A 10,747-nucleotide genomic window follows, 5' to 3' on the forward strand; every position below is an offset into this window, starting at 1 on the left:
GTGCATGGGGGAGGGGGAGAGGGGTCTTCCGTCTCTGACCCCGTGCCCCCTGGCATCACAGGTGGTTAGAAGAGCACAAAGGCAACTTGCATGGGATTAGGCCTGGGGCACTTTACAGAGGCCAGATTGTAAATTTGTCTATTTATGAGTGTCCTGCAGGGGTTCCTACCAGTTCTGCAGACAAAGCTAAAGCTGGAAGGAACAAAACCTATCCATAAAAAAGCTCCCCTTATAGCCACTGTTTATTAAAGAGAGGCAATAAACACATTTATTGAGTGCTTTTTCCTATTCTGGGTGCTTTTCTACCTTTGTGAACAGAAGTGTATACACATGCATACAGTAAAGATGGTGTGGTCTTTATTCTCAGAGCTTCCTGTGTGTGTGTGTGTTTATTTTTTTTCTGGTGAGTGTGGCTATCAAGAGGTACACGGATCTCTGAATACTCTCTCAGCTCACAGATCATTCTGTGATTAGAAGAGAGACCTCAAGCCTTTTTTCCCCAGGAACATATTCAAAGCAGATGTTGTTCATTATTCTTTTTATGCAATAAAGAGATGGAGCAGTGACATTTGGATTACCTTTCTACACCACCAGGTATTAGATGAACAGGAGAAATTATTTATTCCTCATTAAAACTGGCTACCCAGAAAACCCTATGTGTCATAATCATGATTTTGCACTACATTAGGTTGATGAATGACAATATGTGGCACTAAATGACCTGAGTGACAAATTGTGACTTCATTGGTCAGGGAAAAAAATCTCATGTTTTGGATTAGATGGCTCATTTTAGGTCAAAAAAGGGGGCAGGTGTATTAGTCAAGACATCAACAGGACCGAATGCCCTTAATTAAGTGGTCACTTTTGCAGAGTTCTTTATTATAAAAAGAACTCATTTGCTCATAATTTAACACTCTAATTGCTGGGAGAAAAGGCTGCTATAGCTTAAAGTTTATCTACACTTCTGCCTACTGCCAAGTGTGGAACACTGTTCTGAAAATTCAAGAGAGCTCTGCAAACAAACTCGGTTTACTATGCTCTGGAAACCTGGATACAAAAGAAGCCTCTCTGTAGAGGAGCTGGGGCTTTTTATCTCTTACCAATACTCCTGGAAATTAGAGGGTGTGAGCTGATTTAAAATTAGAGATAGAAGTAATGGCAAAAGAGACCGTTTGTGTTTCTAGTTCAGGTAAATGCAGGTCATTTTTATCTTATTTGGGAAATTAAATCTTGCCAAAATTTGTCATGTTGGTAAAAGTGCTTGTCAGCAAAAGAAGAATAGTTTGGGAAAATAGGAAAGATTCCCGTTTTCTCTTTCTCAAGGTGTCTAAGTGATGTACACAGGTCCCACAGTCATTCTATGCCTATAGCACAGATGAAGAAAATACTGAATATTAAATGGGTCTTCTGTGTTCTGAGGAGAAGAAAATCTGCTTCTTTTTATCTGCAAGACTCATTCTTTCTTTCTTTTCTTTTGCTTGTACTGATTTGCAGAGAGATGTAGTTCTTAGCATGGATCCTGGGACTTCATTTACTTCAGTCTGTAGTTATATTGCTCTGTTCTTTATTCTCATTGGTTAAAAAAAGGGATGATAGTACAGTCACCTTACATGAGTATTACAGCTACTTAGAGATATCGCTATTATTTTCAAAATGCTTTAAGAACTTTGGATGAAAGGAAATGCAGTGGAAAGCAGAATGTTATTGTCTGTTCATTTGATTTTTATCAGATTTGAACACAGCTTCCTCTTCATGAGTATTAGCAGCTGAGAGTGACAAGACATTTTCCTTGGGAATCTAGAGGACTTGAAAATAGATTATGTGGTATTAAAATGCAGAAAAGGAAACTTGCATTTTAGAAGTATTTTTAAAGTTTTTATTTATCAGAAAACATAAAGACTTTGCAAACACACTTGATGCACAGAAGAAAAGATAGGAACATTCAGGATCTTTTCACAGAGTTTAGCTTGTCTCTAGGTGGAAAATGCCAACCCAAAGTTTGATTCTATGCATGATCACTGATGTTTCTCCTTCTTTCTACATATACCTTTTTCTTGCAATATACCTTCTTTCCCCACCATGGAGTGCTCTTTAGCTTCATTCTGTCCATGCAAATATAATTCCTCTAGCAAACTCAGATTGTTGCACCTGACTATAGCCCCTTTCTAGAGTTTTGTGATCCTCAGTAAGCTCTCCTTTTGGAAAAAAATGTTTTACCAGAGTACTTACTGCCCCCTGGACCCATGTACAATTTTATTGTTTTTAATCTTTTTTCTTTTTTTTAAATCTCTCATTTCATTAGATGCTCACTGAGGCAAAGATCTTATGTCATTCCCCTCTAGCTCTATCATGAGAGTATGTTGTTTTTTTCCCAACATACATAATAACAGTTAAATTTAGCTACCAGTAACATTCTCTACATAAAATAGGATTGGAGTAAAGAGAAAGAAAAAGTCTTTCAACAATAAAGCATGGAAAACAAGAAAGTGGAGTTAGAGGCTTTAGTTTTCATTTGTAGAACTAATCAGAATCTTATTTATGACTTCCCCTTTTATCACTGATTCCAGGTTACCTCCGCCTTTTGCCAAGACTTCAGTTGGTCAGATCTCTTAACCCAGTGCAATGACCCATGCCTCAGTTCTCTGTGGGTCTGAGCTCTTGGTGATTCTGGCTCCTTGGGTGCCAGTGGTCTTCTACTTACCCTTATCACTAGGTCTGGCAGCCCAATTAAGTTCACCAGGCAATCTGGTAGGTAGTTTTTGTCTGTCTTAGTGGCATGAAAAACTTGAAATGACCAAGCTTCATTTATTCTCAGCTTTCAACTCACTGAGCCATTAATTTTTTCCTTTGTGGAAGAATTACTCTCTGGATTACTAAGACCTCTGAAACAGCAGAGCTCAGGGTGTAAAACCAAAGAGACAAGAATATTGAAAGTGAGTCACTGTAAATTAGTCAGAGGCTACATTGCCACTTTGACCAATGGTTCCCAGATCCATGCATTTTTGTCTAGGGAATAAAAATCAGCATCTATTCATCTTTGATTCCAAAATAAATGATGATATATAGATGAGAAAGCTTACAAAACAAAAACCAACTTCACAAAAATTGTCTCTTAACTGGTACTATTCACTCTTTTCTAAGACAATGTCTCTGAACAATAGAAGAGCTAAGAAAGCAGTTGGCTGTAAGCAACAGTGGTTTAAATGGAAAGGGGTTTACTTTACATACAACAGGAGTCTGATGGCAGATGGTCTAGGGTTTCATGATGACATCGGGGTCTTTCCATGTTTCTGGTCCATTCTCATTAGCAGCTATGTCTCCATCCTCATGAATACTGCCTTATGATTACAGAATACCTGGGGAAACACCAAATATCACATCTGCATTCCAACTAGAAAGGAAGTTGAGGGAGAGAGGAAGGGGATGGGATCAGGACAGTGGAAACTCTCCCCCAAATTCCCAACAGACTTCTGCTTCCATCTCTTTGGTCAGAACTGTATCATATGATTGCCCAGGAAATTTAATAACTACATGGGTAATGGTGCCAACAGAACAAGCAAGGAAAAACCATCAGAATAAGTCTCTACTTCAATAGGACAGATTGCTGCAATTTAGGGGTTCAGGAAAATGGACCTGTCACTGGCTGGTTTCTGCTGGTTTCCTTGAACTATGGCATGGATTTCAATCATTTTCCTGGTGTCAAATTGGGCTCTTAGCAGTAGGAATAGCTGAGTCAACCTTGGTGACGGGATATATACGAATATGTGGTAGACCCTGCCATGGCTTCCTTCCTCATGACTCCACTGAGAAAACACCGGGCTACCTGGGGAAGGAGGAGACTGACATCCATCAAATGGACTATTTTGTCCACACTGAGAAACTGGGGGAATGACCATAGGATGTATCCGAGTCTCACTATATCCACTGTAAGGACAAAGGTCAGCTGTTAACACCTGGCTATCCTGTCCTATGCACACCTTCTGCAGGGGGTGTGTTCTGGAGAGACTTGCCATGATATACCATATCTTCAGGTCTCGACCCGTTCTAAGAGTTCACTCACATAACCCTTTCTCAACATATTTTTAATCACCATTCCCCAATACTTGTTAACACCTGGCTATCCTGTCCTATGCACACCTTCTGCAGGGGGTGTGTTCTGGAGAGACTTGCCATGATATACCATATCTTCAGGTCTCGACCCCTTCTAAGAGTTCACTCACATAACCCTTTCTCAACATATTTTTAATCACCATTCCCCAATACTTCTCTTTCTAAGTTCTTGACCGTGGAACCAGATCAATAACCATATCCCAGGAATCAAAGAAGCTCTTGTTGGACCTGTTCTTCTAGGCAAAGCAAGAATAAAGTATTTACTTAAGATTATTCTATATTCCACAGTATTTCAGGGTCTCTTCTGAAAAACATTCCCATTTCACAGTGCTCTCCTTTCACTAAGTACCTGCCTATACATCTGTAAGCCAGACCAAACTAAGTAATTCAGTGATGAGCTGATAGGCATCGCCATGCCTGCCTATTTAGAGGCCTCTTACTTGCACCAATTCCTTCAGTTTCCCCAGGCAGTGGTATTGCTTCATGTACTCTTTGGGTAGAGAGGAGTTGAACTAATGAATTCCACTAGGTCATTACTTCAAGGGCCAAGGGCCAAGGGCCAACGTGGAGATTCTGACAGTCAATGAGAATATCGATTTCATCTAAACGCTAAGGAATTAGAGGAATAATCACAGGACGTTTTCAGTATCACCACACCCACTGCAAAGAAGATCAGATTGTTAACAAAAGAAAGTCTGACAAGTAGACCCATGACAAGATTCATTCTGAGCCCCCCAGATCTCAGTGTTACCACAGAGGCAGTATCTAAAAGAAATCACAATGATTTCCTTTCCACCTGGGCGAAGGCAAGAACAAGATTCACACGGTAAATAGGCGATGGTAAAAGAGAAACGTTCTCCGCAGGACACTTGCCTTTCTTTTATTCAAGCTGCTCTGTGCCTGTGACTTTGGTCTGGAGCCTCGGGAGATGCCACGACTCTCATAGGCGATGGTAAAAGAGAAACGTTCTCCGCAGGACACTTGCCTTTCTCTTATTCAAGCTGCTCTGTGCCTGTGACTTTGGTCTGGAGCCTCGGGAGATGCCACGACTCTCTAGTGCTTGAGTCAGGCTGCAGGTGTAGGTTCTGCCTGTCATATAAGACCATCCACTTGATTTCTCCATCTCCAAGATTAAATACCCACAGGACTAGCCTACATTTTCTGACATCTGATTTCCAAATTAGGCACTCTGCCTATTATTATGATTATACCCACTTTTCTTCCTACTTCCTCTCTTCTGCATTTTATTAGGATTCTTTATGATCAACACTCCCAGTCTACCAAGCTTGGTTATTGAGCACATTTTAAAGACTGGGTTGCTTCCCTCCCCAATCTAGTTTTTATTGTAAAGAAGGGCCCTCTTGAGGGACTGGTGAAAAAGTGGGTTAACATTCCAATCTAGTTTGCTGTTCCCACAGTCCTTTAAGTCCCCCCTCCACATAAAACAAGGATTTTCTGGCCTTTTGATGTCACCTAGTGTGATCCTGTGTTTGATCTCAGTTTGAATTAGCCAGCCCAGCAACTGGTTTGAACTGTAGCCAGCTGCCTAGGCAAGCACACTGAATGCAGACACTGGTGATTGCACCTGTATTAGTGGTGATTGCCGCCCAATCCAAAATTATGTCCTGCCCTCTTTGGTCCACTTTAAAATGTGTGACACAGATTTCCTTCTAGATTTGTAAAAATACAAATGAAGAAATCCCTATCATCCTGTTTGGGAAGAACTCTTTCTTACTATGATGCCATGTTTTATTCTTTGGACCACAGTGAAGTCCAATGCTGGCCACTGATTAGCAATATTATGGAGAAGGTTGTGAAGGAAATTATAAAGTAGGAAGCATTAAAAAATGGAGGGTTCTTTATGTCCTTTGAATCTTCACAGGTAGCAATTCCTATTCCAACTGTACAGAGGCCTCACTTTTCCACTCAGTGACTTAACTTTTATACAAGGGACCTAGCCAGGTTGTTATGTTTTTCTTTTTTTAAAAAAAATTCTGTTTTATTTTTTTCATTGTACATATTTATGGGGTACAATTTGTTGTTTCAATATATGCATAACTGTATTATGGTCTAATCAGAATAGTTAGCATATCTATCATCTAAGAATTTATCATTTCTTTGTGTTTATAACATTCAAGATCCTCTTTTCTGGGCATCTTGAAATATACAATACAATATTATTAGCTATTGTCACCCTAGGGCACCAGAATTTATTCTTCCTATCTAACTGTAACTTTGTAACTTTAGACAGGTTGTTATTTGGATCAGAGTGAAAACTTAGAGCATCAATATCTGACTTTGGTTTCAGGAGTTCCCAGACCTGTGTCTACAAGCAAGAATTCTTTTCAGATGGTCACATTATGACACTGACTGGAGGGGGGAAATGTGAATTGGCAGTGGAGGGGTGGGAGAAGGCTCATAACAAGAAGCGGGGAGACCAGCCTCAAGACCCCTTCTGTGTTCTGAACAGAAGAAGATTTTGACTTCCACTGGGAGAGTGGCAATGGAAAGGAAAGACATGGTTAGTGTCAAGAGACATTTGAAAAGTAGAATCAGTAGGCTTGGCTTGGTGAGAATTGGATAAGATGAGTAAGGAAGAAAGAGGTTTCCAGCTTGCACAAACAGGTGGATCCCTTCGCTGAGGCAGAGGATGTAAAAAGAGGAGCGAGATTGACAGGAAAGTCGATGAAGTTCACTTTAGACACCTTCAGTTTGAAATGCCTACTAGCTTTTCTCGACAAGAACCTCAGGGAACTTTGGTTCTATCTTTGTATATAAGTTCCTCAGCACATGCAGGGGACCATGAAGGCATGAGTCTTCTGTTCCTAATCAAGAAACATCACCTATACATCTGACCCTGTTTTTTCTTCTATTTAGACATGGAGAGGTTTCCTGCTGAAGATTTAGGGACATATCTTCTTGTCTATTAGTAGAGTTCTGATACGGCACATTACCCGAAATTCCCATATGTGGAAACCTGCCAGTCATTTTTATTAACTTGGCCAAATTTTCCAGGCACCTGTAGCCGGCAGGAACTTGATGAATGAAAGAATGTGGGATAATCTTGTACATTGCACAATTCTTCACAGATCCTGTGTTTCTAAAGCAGTTTCCCTTTCTGATTAGTGGATTTGAAAATTCAGCTTCACCCTTTAGGGATCTCAGATGAGATTTCTTTCTTCAGCCTAATTGCACCATGGCTCTTGCTTAATCTTGAAGCTAACAAAACTTTTCCCCAAGCACAATCACTTCTAAATACTTTCTCCTAGACACTGAAAAAGGCTGAAAGCTTCCTCTTGCTGTTCCCTCAGTAACTTCACAATGTTGTCAGTGAGAATGGCCTTGAATTCTGTTTTGGCTGCTAGTCCCCCATCACCGGTCTTTAGCATTCACAGTCCTTCACAGAGGAAGCATGAGAAAAAATGCTGCATATTGTGAAAACTTGTGTTCCATTCATCTTATTCCACCTGGGTGCATAAAGAAGGCTGACCTGTAAACACCATGCAAAACAACTGCAGGTTTTTATATATGTTTCACACACAATATTTTTGGTAGCTGAGCTTGTTTGGTTAATAAAAGAGGTTTGTAATTGATTTCTTTAAAAAGTCCATGCAGCACAATTCTTTTGGTGTTAGTGCCCGGCAACAATTTTGGAGAGAGAATGAAATCTGGCTTGGCTGGAATTTATAGATTGCAAGCACAATCTGAGAAAGGGCTATTCCCATGTTCTCCATCTCAAAAAGTTTGTCACATGATTCTGCCCGTACCAGGCCAGGATGCTGGGAGCCACGAGAAAAGTAGCCAGGAAAAAACATTCCCCTTCTTTATTTCTTTTGGATTCAACTTGTCCTGAAACATTCAGAGACAACAATGACAACTGTTGTTTTAGTAGCAGTATGTGAACAACATTCTTCTCAATACTTCTCTCTAAATCGTGAGCTACACTTTCTCTCCTTGACCAACACTCAAGAGGTCAAGTTCAATGCACAACTCGTATTGCAAGATTCCCCTCAAACCAAATTTGGGTTTTTTACCAAAAACATTTGCTTTAAAAACAGAATGCATTTTAATAAATTTTCTTGGGATACTTTTTTGGGGAAATGTGTTGTGGGGGAGGTGGCAGTGGAAGGGGTCCTTAAATAAGCACTACAGTCTGGATCAAACCTGTGTTTTTTAAAAAGAATTTATGTTTTTAGCCAATGGCTCATGGAGGCATATTTTTGGGGTACACATACTAAATGTGAAATAAATGTTGAGGCGCGTTTTAGCGAGGCAGCCTCACTCAACTTTATCTGAGGACCAAGATCAATTTTTGATTTTCACCATCCCAGCCATTTTCTGCAAGGCCTTGAAGCTGATCTGTATCTAAAACCAAAGTGAGTTTTTCCTTCTTTTGAGTGTTACTGAATCACAGAGAAAAGAACTAGTAATAAGGGCCACACGAGTACTATATTCTAGGCACTGCGCTGAGAACTCCACTTAATGTTCAGCAATTGTGAACGAAGGCAAGGAATCATGACGTCATGATGCTCAGCTGGGGTGACATTTGGGTATGAGTTTACACTGGGTCATGGGAGGAAAATGTTGGGAGTTGAAACTGGAAAGGTAAGCATTCTGATTGAGATAAGATACCTGTGACCCATGCTAATTACACTGGCCCGCAGGGATCTCTTCCTCCCCATTTCTTCTTCCCTTTCTTTGGTCCTTATCTTCTCACATTTCACTCTTTCTCTAGCTCCCGTTCTTTTCTCTGCCAGTGACTGTGATCCTTCAGCTTCCCTGACTCCCTGGGGCTCCGAATCACTATCCATCAGTTCTGATTGCTTTGGCCACTCCTAACCTGCTTGGCGTGAATTGTCAGTGTAGCCGGGCTACACAAAGCATTGTTTTCTCCTACAGAGATAGTACAAGAAGGTGTGGGGATAGAACTATATTCTGTCCTAGAACTGCCTAGCATGATATGTGCCTTGATAAAATTTCCCCTTGAGCCACATTTCAAGCAGGGATGTGGATACCCTGCTCTACTGGCATTCTCCACTGTAATCTCCAGGACAATAGAGAAAGGCCCACGATGGCAAGAAAATGCTGTAATATTTTCAGATGAAAGTGAGAGAGTAGAAATACTAAACTTATGTTTTTCTCTCTCTCTCTCTTTTTTTAATGTGGGGATGTTCTTCAGCTGAGGGTCATAGTAGTCAAGGTTAGAAAAGAACTTGAGTCTCAGGAAAGGTGAACTGATTAAAAGAGTATGGACTAAGTGATTCAATTGGCCTATTATTTCTGCAAGTAGCTGAGGAACTTGTGTCCTTAATCTTTGATGAGGTATATTGTCCCTGAATCATTGCCAGTAAGCTTTAAGGGTAGCTGTACCTCACATGTCATGAGAAAAATGGAAAATGTCACGTTCCATAGAAAAATGGAACAAATATGAATCCTGAGGCTACAGGAGCATGAATTAAGTTTCCACTCCTGGCAGAATGCTAGCTTTAGATAACTGAACGTGTGGTTTGTGAGGACTTAGAAAGAAGTTGTGACCACTAAGAGCCACGTTCACTTTCACATTAAACCAGTTGTGTTTCTCATTTTAGAAAGCAGTAGGTTGGTTAATCAGGAGAATCATAAAAAATTTGTATTTCTGCATGTCATTTGACAAAATCTCAATGAGGGGTTAAGAGTTCAGTTCTGAGTCTTTGGGAGCTGAGTTGAAATTCCCATGCCATCACTGTCTGATGAAACATTTTAATTGCTCTATGTCCTAGTTTCTTTGTACAAAAAATGGGAATAGTAACATGGCCTACTTCATAAATTTATTACAAAGACTAAAGGAGCTAATGCATGTAAACCTCTTAGACAAATGCCTAACACATAATAGCCTCATAATACAAAATGCTTGTGAGCTGTTATCATAATCATGATGCAGATGTTATCCTCTGTATACCACCCGAAGAAATGTGGGCTTTATTACAAAGACTAAAGGAGCTAATGCATGTAAACCTCTTAGACAAATGCCTAACACATAATAGCCTCATAATACAAAATGCTTGTTAGCTGTTATCATAATCATGATGCAGATGTTATCCTCTGTATACCACCCGAAGAAATGTGGGCTATACTGTGTGTTCTGGAGAGTTGGAGCTCCTGGATAGTGGTGGACCTAAAGAGTGCTGGTTATTTCATTGATATCAACCTCAAGTGGGGTTCTCTGGTTTGTTTTCTTGGCCCTTATTCAATACTTTTGCTAATGATTCGCATTACAATTGATATAGGAGAAGTACTTACCAAACTTACAGCTAAAAAAAGTTGAGGCAGAATAACTAAATAGAATATTAAAGCTGGAAATTAAAAAGAGCTAATGGTTGAAAAGATGGCCCAAGACTCATAAAGTGCATTTTTATAAGTCTAAATGTGAAGCCTTACATTTCGGTTGCAAAAATTCACTGTACAATTTTAGGGTAGAGGATATCTGATTCAGAAATAATTCATATAAAATTAGAAATTAAATATATTATGAGTCACTATAAAAAAGAATATGCAAAGGTTAATCTAAATAGTCACCCTTGCACTATGTTCTAGGCTGGTCAGACCCTGGGGACACTGCACTTGGTTCTAGGTCATGTGGGTCAGAAGGGACATGGGC

The sequence above is a fragment of the Galeopterus variegatus genome, unplaced genomic scaffold (assembly GCF_000696425.1).
Source record: "Galeopterus variegatus unplaced genomic scaffold, G_variegatus-3.0.2 Scaffold1284, whole genome shotgun sequence".
NCBI lineage: Eukaryota > Metazoa > Chordata > Mammalia > Dermoptera > Cynocephalidae > Galeopterus > Galeopterus variegatus.